At 54.0% G+C, this 19,041-nt stretch overlaps 2 pseudogenes; one reads left to right on the top strand and one right to left on the bottom strand.

Annotated features, from left to right (window-relative positions):
- Window positions 1–5,604: 5,604 nt before the first annotated feature.
- LOC110568490 (NUT family member 2G-like) lies at window positions 5,605–13,061 on the top strand (annotated as a pseudogene).
- Window positions 13,062–15,106: 2,045 nt separating this feature from the next.
- Window positions 15,107–17,797, bottom strand: LOC110569000 (autism susceptibility gene 2 protein-like; annotated as a pseudogene).
- Between the last annotated feature and the right edge of the window lie 1,244 nt (window positions 17,798–19,041).

Genomic DNA, 19,041 nt, shown 5'->3' with positions numbered 1-19,041 from the left:
GATAATCCGGGATATTCTGATGGATGCACACCCCACCCACCAAAACACAGAGAAACACATACACACATGCACACATACACACACACACACACACACACCATTGTAGAAATATTTTTTACATCAGATAATCTGGGATATTCTGATGGATGCATGCCCCATCCACCAAAACACACACTGCACACACACACATGTGTGCATGCACACAAGTACATGCGCACACACACATCCTCTCAAAACTCCCCAAATATGCATCCTCAATCATCTACAGTTAGAAATACACATCTGCAACCTTCCATGACCCAAATACATGCACAGACACCAGCTCCCAATCCCCAAATGCATGTTAGACACTCTAGTCTTCTCAGGCCAGCTGTTCACACACACCTCATCCTACCAGAATTCAACACACACTTCACATAACTTTACCCTCCCTCAAATACATGTACATACTCCTTACACATACTATGACTATCCACATAACCTACCCGCAGTCTAGAACACATATAATCCAAAAGAATCCTCACATTATACACAAAACTCCAACTCTACCATAAACATATGTGGTGGCTTCCCCCCAATACATACACAGCCCCTCACACTCCTTAAATTCATACATACAAACTCTAACTTTGTATATATGACCCCAATACATACACAGACCCTCACACTCCCTAAATTCATACACACAAACTCCAACTTTGTATACATAAAAACCCACTATCCTAAACATACCTGCACCTCCTACAATCCTGAACACAAAGACACGTGCATTTGTCTTCCACCCTCAGACTGCAAATGAAGAAATGGATTCGAGCTGAACAGGAGCAGACTGTGGTGGATGTGGGCATCAGCCACCTAGATTCCTCCTTGATGAAGGACTTGTTTCCCCATTTGCTAGGAGTGCTGCTGGAAGATAGACTTGGCTCTCAGGCCCTCCCAGGGTTGCCTCAGCTATGGAGAGCACCTGTGTTGAGTTCTTGCCTGTTTCTGGGGAAGCTTCATATCCAGTAGCTAATAGAGGCAGGTGTAAAGCAGCTGACTAAGGACAGTTCTAATGAGACACTTTAGTCCCACAGCAGCATAAGGGGTCAGGTGAGACTGTTTGGGGGCCCGAGTCTTAGTTTAACTTCTCCTTCAATACAACTATGCTCCCTTTTTTCACTTCTTTTAAAAAACAAAACATTGTTGCTTGTAAACTCTCAGGGACTGAACTAAGGGCACCCAACCTGAAACCCCATTCTTTGATTCCTACATTCAATAATCATTGATTTATTTTATTTTTTTGAGACGGAGTCTCGCTCTGTCACTCAGGCTGGAGTGCAGTGGCTTGATCTTGCCTCACTGCAACCTCCGCCTCTCTGGTTCAAGTGATTCTCCTGCCTGAGCCTCCCAGGTAGCTTGGACTACAGGCGTGCACCCCCATGCCTAGCTAATTTTTGTATTTTTAGTAGAGACGGGGTTTTACCATGTTGGCCAGGCTGGTGGCGAACTCCTTACCTCAGGTGATCTGCCCGCCTCAGCCTCTCAAAGTGCTGGAATTACAGGCGTGAGCCACTGCCCCCAACCCAGTTACGACCTTCTTTAATCTGCAATCTCCACACAGACACCACCAACCCACACATGTGACTATATATTAGATTCTCACCAGTCAACTACGTATCAAATTGCAAACTAAGAAGTCATATAAACACATTTTTCACATACACACAACCACCCCACAAATCTCATACCCCATCAAAGTCCAAAACAAATCTTTCTTACATTCTCAAGTACACACACTGACCCAACTGCCCAAGAAGACACACACACGTGTGCAGTAAATTTTAGATATAATACATATGTAGCCTACAATTTACAAATAATAATATGCACTACTTTTTATTATAAATTCCACATAAGTAAGTGATTCTCATAGAAGCTTTGCTTGACTTTGGCCACGCTCTTGCATCCACAACCAACTTGTGCTACCAAGTGAACAGACTACGACTGAAGGCCTGTTCTTCGACTTTGCAGCCGCTCATATCACTGACAAATGAGCGTATTGGAACATGCATGCTGGGTGATCATTCTGCTGAAGTCAACAAGCTTCACAACTCACCGAATGAGGATGTCCGTGAGAAGGTCACTGATTTTACCGGGACAGGAGCTACTTCTTTGCTGAACCGCATTACAATTTCAACTGCTGAGGTTTTCCTCAAGCTCTTGCGTTGTTCAAAATGTGAGAGGAATGGAGGAGACACACTTTGGGGTTCCCACTGCACTGTTAAACCTCCTCCCTCATTTCAGGGTGAGGCAAACAAGGGAAAGAAGCCCGGCCTGGGAGTCCCACAGGGTCCCCGCTGGGAACGCTCCGCCTTAAGTGAAGCCACAGGCCCACTGTGGCCACAGGGGTGAGGTCGCCCCACAGACACTGATGACCAGCAGGAGCATGACCAGGAGGTGATTACCTTCTAATCACACATAGCTTTATTTTAAGGTAACAGCACGGAGGACGCCATGAGAGCAAAGGCCGTTGGGTAACAGCCATTTCCACGTGCGCGCACGCACTGCGCATCTCCCTGCCCCAACCACCTGCAACAGATACTGGGAACCATTAAGGGCATGCTGGAACCCCAACCCCCTCAAGGCTGATGCGCCTGGGCACAGGGCTGACCTGGAGTCCGCCATGGGAGGGCCCCGCAGGAGCTGCGCAAATGGAGAGACGCGGAGCCTCGACGCTTCCTGGGGCCAGGCGACGCCTCCTCATTGGAACCTCCATGACCGTCCCTCAGAAACCAGCGTGTCCCAAACCACCACTCCTAATATTCAGTAATACAAATCTGCAGTCCATGCACTTAGCTGATAGCCTCGCTGAAAGGTTTACCTTTGGAGGGTTTACCCTAAATCAAAGATTCCTCAGCTTGCCTGAGTCTTGCATTCCCCCTTTGGACTGCATTTATTTCATTCCTGCTCATGCCTTTTAAAAAAATACTATGCCCTGTTTTGCTACCCAGTCTGGAGGTTCCATTAAAGAGCATTTCTGGCAAAGAATTTTAGACTTGAAAAAGCACTCCAAAAGATACTTTCTTCTGACTCCACGCCCACAGTTTTTCCTACTGCATTCAAATGACTTCTAAAAGTGTTTTTGTTATAGCTTTGATCAATTTCACTAGCCAAAGCAGCAGATAGTAAGGGAGTAATTCCACCTTCCCCCAACCGCACTCTGCAACATAGTTGCAATTAAAGTTGGCAAGAAAAAGCTAGTAGAGAAGTAACTCACTGACTTGAATTTCTAATAGCTTCAGAAGAAACTTTAATCCGCAGATCATTTCTGCTCATTTGCAGGTTCCTATCGTTCATGGCTCCTCCTGATAAAAGTGAAGAGTCTTCACGTCTACGTTGGCCCAGAGCCTCAAGTGCAGAAACTGAGAGCTCTGTAGGACACGGCATGGACCCGCCATTCCTCTACCTACCTTCTGTTATTGGGTGGAATAGTATCTGCCTTCTGAAATGAGATCCATGCTCTGAGACGTTCTTTCTCAGCAGTCAGTGCAGCCCAGGACTCCCTGTGGTCATGCTCAGAGAGCAGGGGCCAGAGGACTTTTCGCCACCACCTCCCATGGCCAGTCTTCACAAATTACCTTTGGCTAATCTGATTGTCTCTCCTCCTGGATCTAGGACTTCAAACACATACAGAGGGGATTTCAGAATTCAGACTTTCTATCAGTGGTTCAGGAAAAGACATTCAAATCCAGTATCAAAGCTGTGCATGAGAATCTTGAGAAAGTGTCGGCCGACTGACTTGACAAAGGCAGGAAACAAGAATTCTGCCCTTTTTCAGTGCCTGAGTAGGAGATTTTCCCTCTACATCCCTCTGAGATAAAGCAATTGATTGAAAATCATTCAAGTTTATGCCATGATAAAAAAGCAAGTCCTCAGAAAGGTCTCCAAAGTGGTTATTTTGTTTTTGTTTTGTTTTGGTAAGTTTACCATGATTTTGCTTGAATTGCTGTCCATTGATCTCAGCTAAGATCGAGGTGAACTGCAAGGCGGAAGAGGGCTGCATGTAGGAAGGCAGCTCTGTCTCACAGGACAAAAGGCCTGGGTGCACCCAGACAGGCAGGCACTGCGTGGAGGTCGCTCCCCTCCCAGTGGCCACTGTGGAGGCATTTCATAGAAATGCTCAAGGACCATTCAGGTTTAGAGTTGGGACCAAACCGAGAACCCATGAGGAATATTGGACGAGAGTTAGGAAATGAGTTTCTCACACAACTGGAGCAAGGAGGGGGGAACCCTGGGCTTGAGACTTGCAATCCGCTGCCCTCCCTGCAGTGTGGCCCCAGTAATGTTTTCCTGCAACTCTGCCTTCTTGAGTCCAGTTGTCTTCAAAAGGGGCAAATGCTTCGTAAGTGCCAACAGGGAGTGTTTCAGAAAATGAACACAGTGTGCACTCATCTGTCTGAAGGTGTCTTCCCTTCCCCAAACTCTTCCCATTTTTTTTTTTTGCAAATAGGCAACCTTCATTTCTCAGTGACAGAAGCATGTTTGAGAGGCCATGAGAAAACAAATATATAATAAGAAAAATATAAAAAGGTGATGTTCAACAGAAGTGAAGACAAAACAGTGTGCATCGGGAGAACAAGAGTAAACTCAGCTCCCACCCTCAGTGGGCTGGGGTTGTCCATCCACAGGAAGAAAGGGAAGGAGGTAGAGGGAAGAAGCAGAAGTGGTGTTCCATTTTCTTCCTCACCAGTGACACTCTTTTCTTTTCTCCTTTTGTACTCCTCCCTGAGAGTCCCCTCCTTTCTCCCACACTCATTTCCCTCTGCTCATGACTCCTGTAGGGAAGTTTCTTCAAAGCCCAGCTTCTGAGTCTCCAGATGTTGTTCTGTCAGTTGCCAAAGGACTTCTCTGACCACTGCATGGGGATCCAACCAATTGAATTAATGTCTTCATCTTGAAGAAGAGATGTACCTTCAATTGCAAACCTCGTTTTTCTTTTGTTTGCATTTTCTTCTAAAATCACTGGCCAAGATTCTCATCTCTCAAAACACCATTCTCATCTTTTCCTGGAGCAAACACCCATTTGCTCCAGGAAAGAAAATGTTGTGGACAGGGAAAGAGGTGGGAGGAAGACTGGTCACTTCCTATTCCACTGTGCACAATTTGAATTTGGAACCATGCAAAAGTGTTGCTTGGTTAAATTAAAATCATTTAAAAGATAAAAAAATAAACATTTGATACCAGCACAATACGCTGGAAAACAAAATGAAAGACTTTCTGGCCTCATAGCCACTCTTTCCCGGACTGAGGCTTTCCAGCAAAGGAGATGGGAAGTAAGGCTGGCCTGCTGGTGTGGACAGATTCCAGCAACATACACGACCTGGGGGCACAAGGACGGCTCCCATAACAATGATGAGCACACAGTCACCTAATAGCCTGGATCCTCTGAACCAGGCACAGGATCCAGATGTGGATCATCTGACAAACACAGGGGTTCTTAGGAAGTGTCCTAAATTGTGTTTGGGAAGTGCAGCCCCTGTTGAAATTCATCAAGAGTGGGAAAGAGCCCAAGTGGGAAGGAGCATGGGTTGAGGGGCACAAAAGTAGGTCTGTTGATAAAGAATGGAAGTAAAGGGGACATCAGGTTGAAGCTTTGTGCTGTGAGTCAGAAGGACAATTTAAAAGTTGCCTGAAGAGGCGCGTGCCGTCTGTGTTGCTGCCGTCCAGCTGGAAATGAACTTCAGCTCTTGCCTATTGGCTGGAGCCCTTCACAGAATGTCCCTCACCGCTACCAGTACCTGCTGCACTGCCCCTCCCCCTCTGCAGAATGTCTGGGGACCTGTGTTCTAAACTTCCTTACTTTCAATTTATAACTGATCTACCTGAACTCAGAAGAGTCTGTTGAGGCAGGTCACTCTCTGGGTCCTGCCCTTGACTTTTCGCAGTGTGGAAACTGTCAGACAGCGGTGATCAGCACCCAGCCTGAGGGGATGGCTTCAAATGGAGGTGAGTCTGTAGGGACAGGGGCATTATCCAAGTCTCTGCCATGTTTCAAATCCTTGGGAATTCAAATTTCACACTGCCCCAGGGGACGGTTGATAGGGCTGATGTCGAGGAGGGAGGGAGCACTGGATGTCCCCAAAGACATCATACCTTGGGAGGGCCATGGCACCCTGAGTCTGTGGTTAGGGAGGACAGCTCCTTAGAGCTGAACCAAGATGCCTTGGGGAATACACCATATAGGGGAAAGGATGGAGTGGATGTATTGATTCTTTCTAGAGGGTGACAGGTCACGTCACCGTGTGTTTGTAGGGAATGGTGGGATCGTGTTGTGCTGGTGGCCAGGGAGGATGGCAGGCAAGCCTGAGCCCTGTGTTGTGTCTTCAGGCTCCTGGAAGGTGCCCTTCCGTAGTGTTCAGAGGGATTTGGACTGGAGTTTTCTGGATCTTAGGGAGGAGCAGGGAGAAGTGGTCTCAGCCAGAAAACTGTTGGGTGTGTTGTCTGTGACAGAACACGCAGTGACAGCCTCTGGGTGGGCGAGCTGGGGGCTACTGTAACTGCCGCAGCCTCTCGGCTCCCTCCCCAGAGGTGGCTTCTCCATCAGTTCAGGTGGCTGTTGGCTCTGATTTAACAGGGGTGGGGGCAGTTGGGGAAGTTCAGGCAACACGGCCTGGGCTTCCCAGGTTGTTCTGAATTGTTTGTCCTCTCTAGTGAAGTGACCCTCCCGTGTAGTAACAGAGCATCCGATGCACACACAGGGACACTTGCAAGCTGCAGTTTCCCTGTCACACGCCCTCAGCTGTTGGGACACCCCTGATTCCCAGCGACTACTGCGGACCTGCAGATCCCAGCTCATTCACCTCTTTCCTTTGTCTCCACAGCATGCCCAGGGCTGGACCCGGGTGTGACCGAGAACCCTGGTGGCTCCATGCCAGTGTTCACGGCTCTGCCCTTCGCCACACCTGCTCCCGGCCCAGCACATGAGCCACCCCTTGTGACTGCAGTGGTTCCTCCAGGTGGCCCTCCGGTGCTGTCTGCCTTCCCCAGGACCCCTGTGGTGGCAGGACAGGATGGCCGAGGCCCGAATTGGGCTGGGGCTTCCAATATCCCTGTCCAAATGAGGACAGAAGTGGGGCCTGTGAAGGCTCCTCAGGCACAGACCTTGGTCCTAAGTCAGGCCCCCCTCGTCTGGCAGGCTCCAGGCACCCTCTGCAAGGGTGTCGCATGTCCACCTGCCCGACCCCTGGCAGCTGCCCCTGTGGTGCCCGCTATGGCTGCCCAGGTCTTTGGGGGCACCCAGGCCTGTGAGGGAGGCTGGCCCCAGGGCCTTCCTCCTCCAGCACCACCGGCTCCCCAGCCAGCCCCCATCATGGCCCCAGGGAATGCTTGTCCATGGCCACATGGGGCTCATGGAGAGGGCAGCCTGGCTCCCTCCCAGGCCAAGGCCCCCCCGGATGACTCCTGCAACCCCAAGAGCATACATGAGAACTTCCGACTCTGGCAGCACTACAAGCCCCTGGCCCGGAGGCACCTTCCCCAGAGTCCCGACACCGAGGCGCTTGCCTGCTTCTTCGTGTGAGTGTCCTCGGGGCACCGGAGCTCATCCTGCAGCTCACCCATAAAGAGGCTGCTGGATGGACGGGAGGTCACGCTGTTCAGGGGAGCTTGCAGGGTGGTGTTGAAGGCGATGGGTTGAGCTATGGAAGGGCACATTTTCAGCAACATTAATCTGGCTGCCACTCAGGACAGACGCTCAGGGGCCTCATCTCACCTGCCCCTCACTGTCCTGTGAGTCCAGCCAATCCTTACTTTCAATCATTTCCATGACAATGTTTACAGAACACCCACGTCAGAGAGTGTTCCCAGTCCAACATGAGCCAGGGGTTGGGTTTAGGTCTTTGAGTGCACCCCAGTGCCTCCCCTTGACCTGGGTGGTGAAGGCCAGGGGATGGGAGCTGCAGGAACCTGGCACATGCCCACTGTTCTGCTGAGGTCCCGCTGGCACAGCGGTGGTGGAGCCTGCACAGGGGATGGTCTTGGGCCCCACACTAGGGTCAGTGCTGGGCAGGTATTTGCAGCTTCACCCTCGATCCTTCCTAGAAAACGGGACGACGATGCTTCATTCAGAGGATGGTGAAGAGGTGACTTGAGCTCACATATGACGCACGCAGCACAGTGCCCGGCACCTGCTGTGACACATTACATGATAGCAGTTATGATTACTGTCCCTATTGCTATCATTATCAGAACTAGGCCAGCTAGGACACTGCTCCCCAAAGCCACGGGTTCCGGTGATGGCTCTGAGTGCACCACGAGCCCAGCAGCCCAGGGCCGTGGACTGTGGTGACTGAGGCAGCAATGCCAGTATCTGGGAGAGTTTGTCATTTCAGTCCCAGTCCTGCCTCTCTCCATCCTGCAGTGCCTCTGTGACCCTGTGTCCCCCACTGATGAGCAAACCCGTACTCCATGGGAACTTGAGCACATCTACCATGCAATATACTGATCACTCCCCTAGGCAAGTCCCCTGCCCAGTGTGCAGGTGTAAGGAGGCCCCATCTTTGCTCCCAAAAATCTTGCCGCCCCTGCATCCTGGAACTGGTTGCCTTCTCCCTTGGAGCTGAGTCCCGGTGCACTGGGGACCCTGATTCTCAGAATGGAGCCACCCCAGGCTCACAGGCTCCGCATGCAGTGGGCTTGGCCGCTGCTCTGCTTTGGTTCTGATTTCCACTCCTCTCCAGGACCCTGAGGCTGCGTCCCCAGGGGCTGCCTTGCTCCAGAGTCCCCAGGAAGCTGGTTCAATGCTCAGTCCTGGGGCCCTGGAACCTGCACAGTTAACGTTCACTCCCCGGTCATTCTTTGTGTGCACTGTCTCAGTCAGCTCAGGCTCTGCCATAACAAATCCTATAGACCGGGTGCTTTATCAGGACACATTCATGTATCCCAGCTCCAGAGGCCGGAAGTCCCAGGCTGAGAGGGAGAGCCCTGGTGTCTCCTCCTGCCCTTATCAGGGCTCAGATGCCATGATGGGAACCCACCCACATGACCTGCTCTAACCCTGATTGACTACAAGAATGGACACACCGGGGCTCAGGGCTTCAGCACAGGAATGCTGGGGACACACACGTTCCACCCATAGTACTGAGTTCACTTGTCAACACTGAGGACTCGAGGGGCAGTCGGAGAGGCCACCTGGTGTCTTGTGTTGATGCTTGATATTGGGGGCGTGTCCTGGAGGCTGAGGAGCCCACCTTGGGGAGAACAGGACAGGGACACATGGCAGGACACGTGTGGGGAGGGCACGGGCCGGCTGTTGGGACTAGGTGGGCTTGGGATGGAGGGTGGGCTTGTGGACTAGGACTGACTGCACCGCCTTACAGCCCAGTTCTCCGATCCCTGGCCCGGCGGAAGCCCAGCATGACGCTGGAGGAGGGACTGTGGTGGGCCGTGCGGGAATGGCAGCAGACGAGCAACTTTGACCGGATGATCTATTATGAGATGGCAGGAAAGTGAGTCTGGGGTGCAGGGGCAGAGCCTACATGGCAGGGTGAGAGAGGGTGACAGAGGCCCGGTGGCCATGGTGGCTTCTCAGCGTGGAGCATAAGGAGGGTGTGGACAAACACAGGCCCTCCTGGGCCCATGGCTCCCTCAGGAAGCTGCTCCTTCCTCCTAGATGCTCTGGGGTCTCTATCCTGCCCTGGTGGGAAGCCATGCTCTGCCTGGCCTGGGGACAACCCCTGCCTTGACACTGGGGGTCATGGAGGGAGCAGCCAGCATCACAGCCCAAAGGAGATCACCGCCAGCTGTGGAGATGGGGAGAAGGGGCGCTGGCGACTATAGACAGAGCGGGGTGCACTCTCCTCACAGCAGTGGCCAGAAGTCAGTTTTCACCCTTCCCGGCCTGGCCAGGATTGGAGAAACCTGCGCTGAGTCAGGGAAGATCTGCGTCCAGCACACCATGAGACCCATCTCTGGCCTGCGTGCCTTTGCTCCTCATAGTCCTCTCCTTTAAGACAGACAGACAGCAGCCTCAGGGGAAAGGGGCCCTGTCTTCTGGGCTCAGCTTTTGCTTCCTCCCAATCAGGGTTCTCCCAGGCCTCATCTTCCTGGGTTATCCTTCAGGGACCCACAGTCCCAACCTCAGGACTCCTGCATCTGGCCAACATTCCTGACACCTTCTGCCATAAACCCCACCCCTGGCCAGCTGAAGCCTGGAGGAAGGGTCCCCCTGGTGCCCTCCAGGGCCTCGTGGCCCTGACTTGAGTCAGGAAGCCTTGTTGATGCCATGGGCTCTGCAGGGGCCGGGTGAGGGAGGGTGAGCCCAGAACTCTGGGAGCAGCTCCCTCCTGGGATGGGGGGATGGGCCCCAGGGAGGGCCTGGATAGCCCACCCGAGGCACTCCTTCCCATCCCTGCCATCGGCTGCTGCCTGATCCTGGGGGCAGGGGGACTGGACCCTCTCAGCATGGCCTGCACCTTCTTCACCCCAGGTTCCTGGAGTTTGAGGCTGAGGAGGAGATGCAGATTCAGAAGTCAAGGCTTGAATCTCAAGGACCATCGGCCCCTGAGGTGGTCAAGCAGCCAGGTACGGCTTCCCACATTCCCACAGGAGCCATGGCAAAGGCCAGAGGGGCCAAGGGAGGCCACTGTCCCCACACCCCATGCCTCCCTTCAAGAGAGGGATTTGTTCCTTCCAACAAGACAGCTCAGGGGAGCTGGGCGGCTGGGCGGCCCATGCTCATGAAGTGGGTATTCACCTGGTCACGTTTCCTAGCTACTCTCTCCCTTCCTCATTCCAAAACTCAACATACAATCTGCCCAGGAAGCAGGGATGAGCAGGTAGAGCACTCAGCTTATCGGTGGCTCCAAACTTCCTCCAAAATGATGCTGTCTCACATGTGCCCCTCCTGCGGCATCTCCTCTGGGGGCACTGTGGTTCAGGTGGTCCTGACCCAGCTGGGACCCACTTCATGTCCCCGAGCCCTGCCCTCCCCTGTGTGGTGCAGGCAGGAGGAGCAGCCCTCACCATGCCCATCCTCCTCCCTCCCTGCCTCAGTGTACCCTCCCAGCAAGCCTGGCCTCGAGGCCCCACCTGCCTGCCTGCCACCACCCAGGCCCCAGCAGCCAGTGGAGACCAAGACCCCCGAGGAGATCCCCCCTGAAGTGGTGCAGGAGTATATAGACATCATGGAGGACCTGCTGGGGCCTCCCGTTGGGGCCACGGGGCAGCTCACAGGACAAAGGGAAGAGGGCGAAGTGGAGCAGGAAGAGGACGGGATGCTTTCAGACCCTGACCTCCTGAGCAACGTTGATGATCTGTGCTGCCAGGAAGACTTCGTCACCAAGGTGGGCTGGCCTGAAGTGCTGGGGTCTGCAGGATTCTGGGCGGGGGGCACTCACAGGTCCTTGGAATTAAGCTCTGTTCCTTAGCTACTCTGCAGGGGGTGGATGTGTGTGTTTCCATGGATTTGAGTGTCTGTGTATGTGATTGTGTGTGTCTGTGTGTTTGTGTCTGTGATTTGTTACTGTGTGTCTCTGTGGGTGTGAGTGTGGTGTATGTTACTTGTGTCTGTGTCTTTTCGTGTGTCATCTGCGGGTCTGCTTGTGTGTCTGTGTGTGGATTGTGTGTCTCTGTCTGCATGTGTGTATGCTCCCAGGTCTGTGGTCTGTGTGTGTGTAGCTGTGGTTGCCATGATATGAGACAGCTCCAGAAGGGTGGGGATGGGGCACTCCCTGCTTTCTGCATCTCCTCTAGGTGTCCTTGGCTCCAGGTTACTCCCTGCCCGGGAAGCTCACACCGTCTTCCTTCTGTTTCCAGGTGGAGGCTGTCATTCATCCCCGATTCCTGGAAGAATTGCTTTCCCCAGATCCACAGATGGATTTCTTGGCCCTAAGCCAGGAGCTGGAGCAGGAGGAAGGACTCACCCTTGCCCAGGTAGAGCAGGGAAGGAGGGGAACCCAGGTACCCCGGGGGCAGGAGGGACCTGGCACACAAGCCCCACCTGATTGCCTACCCCACCCTGCGGGGATGCCCGGCTTCTTGGGGAGCCACTCGGAGGTGGGGAGGTGCAGGTTCAGATGGAGCAGGATGGAGAGGAGCCAGGGAGGGGAGTCAGGATGCAAACTGCAGTGAGGCCCAGCAGGATGCCCGGCAGAGCCACACCCTTTGTCTTTGACACGAAGCCCAGCTGCCTCATGCTTCCCTGCCTGCCGCCCAAGTGCCCTGGTCTCCACCACCCTGGGCCCTGTTCACACTTAGGGCAGTGCCAGTAAGTGCCCCCTTTCCTCCCACAGGTAGCAGAAAAGCGCCACCTATCCCTGAAGGAGGAACAGTGTGCGAGGGCAGCCCCTGGTCATGACACCGCCCAGCTGGACTCAATGTCTTCTGAGTCTGCAGTGGGCCAAGAAGCAGAGAGAGATGTCGCTGGCCCCCAACAAGGGGGGGGCATGGAAACCTGCCCACCCCAGACAGCTGCCCTGGACCCTCAGGGACAAGGCAGAGCATGCACTGGCATAAGCAGGTCCATAAACCCTGTTGTCCTTTTGGAGAGACTGGATTCCAGCAGGCAGAGGGCTGCCCAGCCAGACTCTCCTCCCCAGGACCATAGACCCACCTGCCCAGGCGTGGGGACCAAGAACACCTGGGGTCCCCCCAGAGCCTCTCCTGTCAACGAGTTACACAGGCTCTCTGAGGAATCAAGTGAGGAGGAGAGGGAGATCCCTGGTATAATTACGGTTGTGGGTACCAACCACAGGCTGCGGCCCTGGAAGCTGTCCCAAAGCCCTGTCGCTGCCTCAGGCTTTCTCAGCCCAGAAGGGCGGGGACCCCAGGGAGCTCTTCAGTCCCAGTCTCCAAAGAAAAGAGGCCTCAGCCCAGCACCCACTTCTGCCACCAAGTCCAAGAAGCGAGCTCTCTTCAGAGGCCCATACCCTGCTGAACAGACACCCCACCCAGGGCCTGGGCTCAGAGCCTCTGGGGTGCAATCTCTGGCTTGGGGACTGGGTGGCCCCTCACAGTCCCAAAAGAGAAAGGGTGACCCCTTGCTCTCTAAGCAGAAGAAAAAGAAGCACTGTAGCCAGTAGAGGGCAGGGCAGGCTCTCTGGTGCCAATCCTCAAGGGTGGGACTCTCAACTCTCGGACCCTCATGGCACCGGATGACGCAAAGCAAAGACTTCTCCCCCAGTGCTAATCTTGCTGGGCATTAGCTTTGGAGGGTGGGGGAGGGAGGGAGGGAGAGAGAGGGGGAGCAAATGGAGGAAGAGTGTGGCTGAAAGGGAAGGGAGGGCCTAGGGGGAGGGGGTAGGAGGTGTGGAGCAACATCTTGGGGGCCTCCTGTGTAAATATAAATAAATATAGTTGTGTTGGAAATGCTCTCGGGGCTGCTGCCTCTGTCCTCAGGGCTGTGCTGCTCAGTGGAGGGGGATCTGTGAAGGAGTACAGAGGGAGCGGGAGATGCCAGGCACTGGGGACCCACGGGGGCCAGCCCCACTCATTCCTCCGGGTGTAAGCTGCCCCTTCAGATGCTCCAGGGACTGATGGATGCTGAGGAAGCCCTGATCCCTCCCACCACCCACTCACAAGCCCCCGCCTGCTTCAGTTATCAGCATCCCTGGAAAATCCTGGGATGGAGAGAGCTGGTTCGCTCTTGTTTTGCCCAGTGGGACCTGAGGAGAAGGCAGCTGCCTGCAACATGGACATGGGGAGAGGCGGCCGCTCCTGCTTAACCCTCATCAGGAAGAGCTCGGGCCCTGGGCTAAGGGGAGACGTCAAGGTGTCCATCCACAGGGGTGTGTTTGGGGTGTCCATCCACACGGGTGTGTTTGGGGCGGCCATCCACACGGGTGTGTTTGGGATACGACGGTGGGTGGGGAGCAGTGGAAGTCCCTGTGCCAGTTTCTGGGCAGGAAAGAGTCTTGTCCAACTGGCGGAAGCAGATGCTCCTTGCTGTGGCCACAGGGACTGGCCTCAGGGGCCCTCGGGGTCCTGCATGGAGTCCCCCCACAGCTATGATTCCCTTCCCATATGATGACTGAACTCTTGTGTGGAATTGATGCAGACACAGATTCACATTGGTAACTGAAACAGTTCCCTCCCAACCCACCATCACCAACTGGCACAAGCATGGCCAGCCTGCCAGGCGCTGGGTGGGTGTGTCTGCTGGTCCCAGGGCCAGGGAGAGCTGGGACCAAGGCCGAGAGGGGCCGAGGGTCAGCCGTCCTTCTGCCAGGCACAGATGCCAAGGGCAGAGCAGGGGCTGCCTGAGATGTGGCACTGGCTGTCTGGGAAGTGCCCTGGGAGTCAGGGGCTAGGCATTCGCTGAAAGGAGACTTCCGGAGTCTAAGAGTCAGATGAGGACTGCATCAGGAGAGGGACTGAGGCTGAGGAGGACGCTCTGCTCTTTCTCACATTGTCCCGTCCTCCTCATCTCTGCTGAACTCCCCTCTCCCCATGTGGCCGACCTCTACCCCCTTACCCCTAACCCACCTCTCAGAATCTCAGATCCCAGCACAAACAGGACCCGGCACCTGCCCCGGTTCCCTCCTGGCCAACACCTTCTTCACCGTCTGAGTTCTAGTTCCTCCCCAGGACCCTTGTTGGCTCACGACCATGGTGACTGCCAGAGCACTGGTCCTAGCACTGCCTGTATGCAGAGCTGTGGTCATGGTGCCAGGGGCTGGCCCAGCAGCAGAGGCTGGTGGGGCACAGCTCTCTGGTACACAGTGGTCTGGCCCCTCTGCCGAGTGACAAAGGGAGCCATGTTTGGGTCCTCTTTGGCCCCATCCTCCCCCAGAACACACCAGTCAGTTGGACAGATGCCCCTCTGCCCCATCCCTTCTGCTCCATGTGGGCAGTGTCGGAGGCCTGCCCTCTGTGGTCTTTGGGAAGAAGAGTTTATCTTGGCAGGGCTTCCCCAGCTCAGTGCACATCAGCCCATCGGGGAAACTGTGGGGAGTGAAGAGTCACTGGTGGGTGATGTGTGCAGCTCCCGTGACTCCTCTACCTTCAGGGCCATCCTCAGGACACGAGGTAGCACCTCCGCTTTGCTGGGTTGAGGAATGGTAAGTGAGCCGTGTTTGAAGGGAACGTGGTCTGCACTCTTGTGTGTGTGGGTGCTCAGCCACCTTCCTCACCTAAGGATGAAAGGGGGCAGCTCTGAGGCCCGGTGGGTCTGTGGGGCCTCCGGAGGCAGGTCGTGGTCTTCCTTCCGCTCCTCCTTCACCTTGACCTCGGAGCTCTTCTTGGGGTTCTCCTAGGCCGGCTCGCCCTTGCGCGGCTCAGCCTCCCGGCTCGAGGTGCTGTTGGGCCTGGCGCTCTCCACCATGGGGGTCCGCACTTAGGGGGATGGTACCCGGGCCAGCTGCTTGGCCTCTTTGCCTGTGGCATGCCCCTCGTGGCCGTGCCCGTCCTTCTCGGGCAGGTGGCCCTCCTTCGCCTTGTGCTCGTCGGTGGCCAGGTCCTTGCGGGCTTCTGACTGGTCTCTCTCCCTGTCTTTGGGTTTGTCCTTCTCCCGAGCCTCAGTGTTCAAATGGGCCCGGATCTGTCCAGTGGAGCTGCGGTTATGTCCCAGGGCACTCACCGGGAGGATAGGTGCTGGTGAAGGGTGGCTGGAGTGTCTCTTCTCGACGCTTTCCCAAAATACTTTTAACAGCATTCAGAGTTAAAATGAATCCATATTATTGGGAGTAACAGAAGGATTTCCAAGTCCGCGGAAGGCATTGCCACCAACTGCTGCTAGGCCTGTGAATATAGACAGCAGATTAAAAGGCTCTAGGTGGGCAGCAGGGTTGAGGAAGTTGCTGTGATGAGGAGGTGGCCCAAAAGGGGTCCCCGTTGAGTGTGCAGCACCAGCGGCAGAGAACAAAGTTGAGGGCCGTGCCAGGTCATGGGGATGGTGGATGGCTCCAAAGAGACTGGGGCCTGGAGGGCGACTCAGGAACTTGGGTTTCAGTCCAAAGTCCAGCTTATGTGGGTCTGACTGCATCTGCTTCTTGACTTTTTGTTGTTGGTGGTAAATCTGCCAGGCGATGTGAATGTGCATAGCACACCACTTCCCTGGTTTCCTTAGCATAGGTCTGAAAGGATCTGTCAACCTCGGGTCCTTTTGGAGAAAAGCGTGTGGGACTGTCCCAGGCCGAACAGCGACATCGATAGGGTTGGATGTCTTCGGCTGAAATGCTCCTTGTAGTGAACCAAAGGGCCAGTGGGTGGGATCATAGGGGGATGCCCGACACTGCAGGAGGGCAGGAATGGAAGACACTGTGCCCGTAGAAGGGGTCAACTTTTGTAGGGTATTTGTCAAAATTTCTGCCTGGGGTACGCACCATGGGAGGTGCTGGCGTCGGCATGATGGCGGTGGGAGGGATGGCGTGGGGGAACGGCGTGAAGGTGTGCTGGTGCGTGTGCTGGTGCTGATGGAACTCGGTCAACAGGTAGGGCGGGGGGCCCAGGGAAGCCCCGCAGTCAGCACTCTAAGAGGCCAGAAAACGAGTGTTCAGCCCCTGTCACAAGCTGTCTTGCTCTGAGTAAGTGCTCCCGGCCGGGTGTCCCAGCACCTGCAGACTTCCTGATGTCAGTGGTGGTGGAGGAGGCAGAGCAGTGGGGGGGGGGGGGGGGCAAACATATTGGGGTGATGTGAGTGTGCGGGGGGTGGCTGGAGGGTGGGCGTGAAGCTGTACAGGGGGCTGTGATTGGGCAGGGAGGGGGGAATGGGGAGGCAGAGGGATGGTGGGAGATGTGAGGAGGGGCAGGCTGAGTCTTCGCTGGAGTGCTGCTTCTGCTACCGCTTCAACTGTTGAGGCTTAAGCTACTGCTGTTGTAGGCTGACAATGGCTGGGAGAGGCTCTGAGCGGAGGGGTGAGCCTGCACAGGTGGGAGGTTCTGATGGAGCAGCTGGGTGGGGGAATGTGGCCTGGATAGCCTCTGCACCTGAGGCTGCGGGGCGGGCTGGAGCTGGGCCTCCGGGGCCTGCGGTGGCTGTGTACTCGGAGGTGGGGGCTGAGGCGGGGCCTCTGTGCGCTGCACCAAGTCAGGGTCCGGAGAAGGAGCTCGGAGTTGAGGCTCCGTCTGGGGCTGGGTTATCGGCTGTGTGACCTGAGGGCAGGGGTCTTTAAGCACCACAGGCTCAAAGATGGGCTCTTTGCAACAATCCTGGCTCTTCTCCTGGCTTCTCTCTAAACCCGATATCTTGGGGACAATGGGCCCTGCATCCTGGCTGTTATGTTCTGGTAGCGTGCCACACCTAACTCCGGATCTTTGTTTGCAATAACAGTGTTGAAGAGTTTTTCAGAGCCGACATCTGATGCCTGGTCGCAAAGGGTCGAGCGGTCCGGTCAGCCCCAAGTTCACGGTTTGATTCCTTAACAGGGCTCCTGAAGGGCGATCGTCAGAGATCAGGAGGAAACCACCAAAACACACGAAGAGAAAACGCCCAACTCCCGACCCGGCTCCGTGCACAAGAGTCTCTGGGCTGCTTCCTCGCCGAAGTCCGAGAGCGGAAGCGCCGAACCAGATCCGAACGGGGCAGCAGCTTCGGGGAGGCGGAGAACCTGCGCCGCGCGCACACATCCAGTGCGGCAGAGGCCCCGGGCGGCGGGAGGAGCTTTATTAGATGTTTAGTCTGCGGTCTTAATACAGAAACCACCGTGAAGTTTTTACGTTCTTCAAAGATCACACATTTCAAGTTTCATTTAACTGTGGAAGAATGAATTACTTTCAACACATTTATATCTGAGTTTATTGTTCTGATTTACTGAAACTTAAAATATTCCATCAAATTACCCAGGAAAATCCAGGTGGCAGAAATATATAATACGTCCATTTCATCAAGAGTTCTCGGCCGGGCGCGGTGGCTCAAGCCTGTAATCCCAGCACTTTGGGAGGCCGAGGCGGGTGGATCACGAGGTCAAGAGATCGAGACCATCCTGGTCAACATGGTGAAACCCCGTCTCTACTAATATAAAAAATTAGCTGGGCATGGTGGCGCGTGCCTGTAATCCCAGCTACTCAGGAGGCTGAGGCAGGAGAATTGCCTGAACCCAGGAAGCGGAGATTGCGGTGAGCCGAGATCGCGCCATTGCGCTCCAGCCTGGGTATCAAGAGCGAAACTCCGTCTCAAAAAAAAAAAAAAAAAAAAAAAAAAGAGTTCTCAAATAAATTTTAAAAGGCCAGAAAATGAAATATATGCTATACCATTTAAATTGCTTCTACCTTCTGTACTTAAGAACTCAAGTATAGAAATAAACTGTGGTGCTGCTCCCAACATGACTGCATAGGTGTCTAAGGTTAAGTGTGAAGATTACTGTGAGGTCTCAAGTTACTTGACTGATCAATTCCATTTGAATTTCAATCCAAGCAGCATATTTTACATGCACCTGAAGGAAATATCTTCAGTGTGTTCACGTGTGTGTCTATGTGCACATATGTATGGGGATGGGTGTAAGCAGGGAAAGGCTGACTGAACACTGCTAAGTGCATGCTAGAAGTCTGCTGTTGTTGGTAATACAGAAACATACACAGTCTTCATATTCAAAGTCTTCATAGGGATGTCTTCTGTAATTTCTAGAACGAAAAGAAAAAGTTGAAATAAAAATCAGTATTTTACCTATTGTGGGTGAATATTTTAAAAAACGTTAACTGCTTGTGTAGTAAGGAATTTGGCCCTATCCTAAGAGTTCTGCCCTTTGTTCCAGCTCCTGAGGGGAATCTAAATCCTTGGAATTTCCTAGTAGGAGAGTCTTTGTTTCTCATGGTGGGCATGTTCACCAAACCTGACAGTTGTTGCTAATGAGATGATTCATGGTAGTGCTGGCCATGACAGAAAGACCAAGTATATGATTTAGAATGGGGACTTTGGGTCACATGGTATTAGCTGAGCAAGGCAGCAATCATACCTACAGAATGAAACCTCAATAGAAACTGGACAGCAAGGCTCAAGTGAGCTTCCCTGGTTGGTAGTATAGTCCCTGTGTTGTCAGATGTAAGGGATGGGAGAAGGAAACACTATCCATGACTCCAGGGAGAGATAATGACCTGGTGATCCTTGTTTGAATCCCTCCTAGATTC

This window comes from Aotus nancymaae, unplaced genomic scaffold (genome assembly GCF_030222135.1).
Source record: "Aotus nancymaae isolate 86718 unplaced genomic scaffold, 86718_ANA_hifiasm-v0.15.2.pri h1tg000041l, whole genome shotgun sequence".
NCBI classification, from domain to species: Eukaryota; Metazoa; Chordata; class Mammalia; order Primates; family Aotidae; genus Aotus; species Aotus nancymaae.
This window is presented reverse-complemented; position numbering and strand designations above follow the sequence as displayed.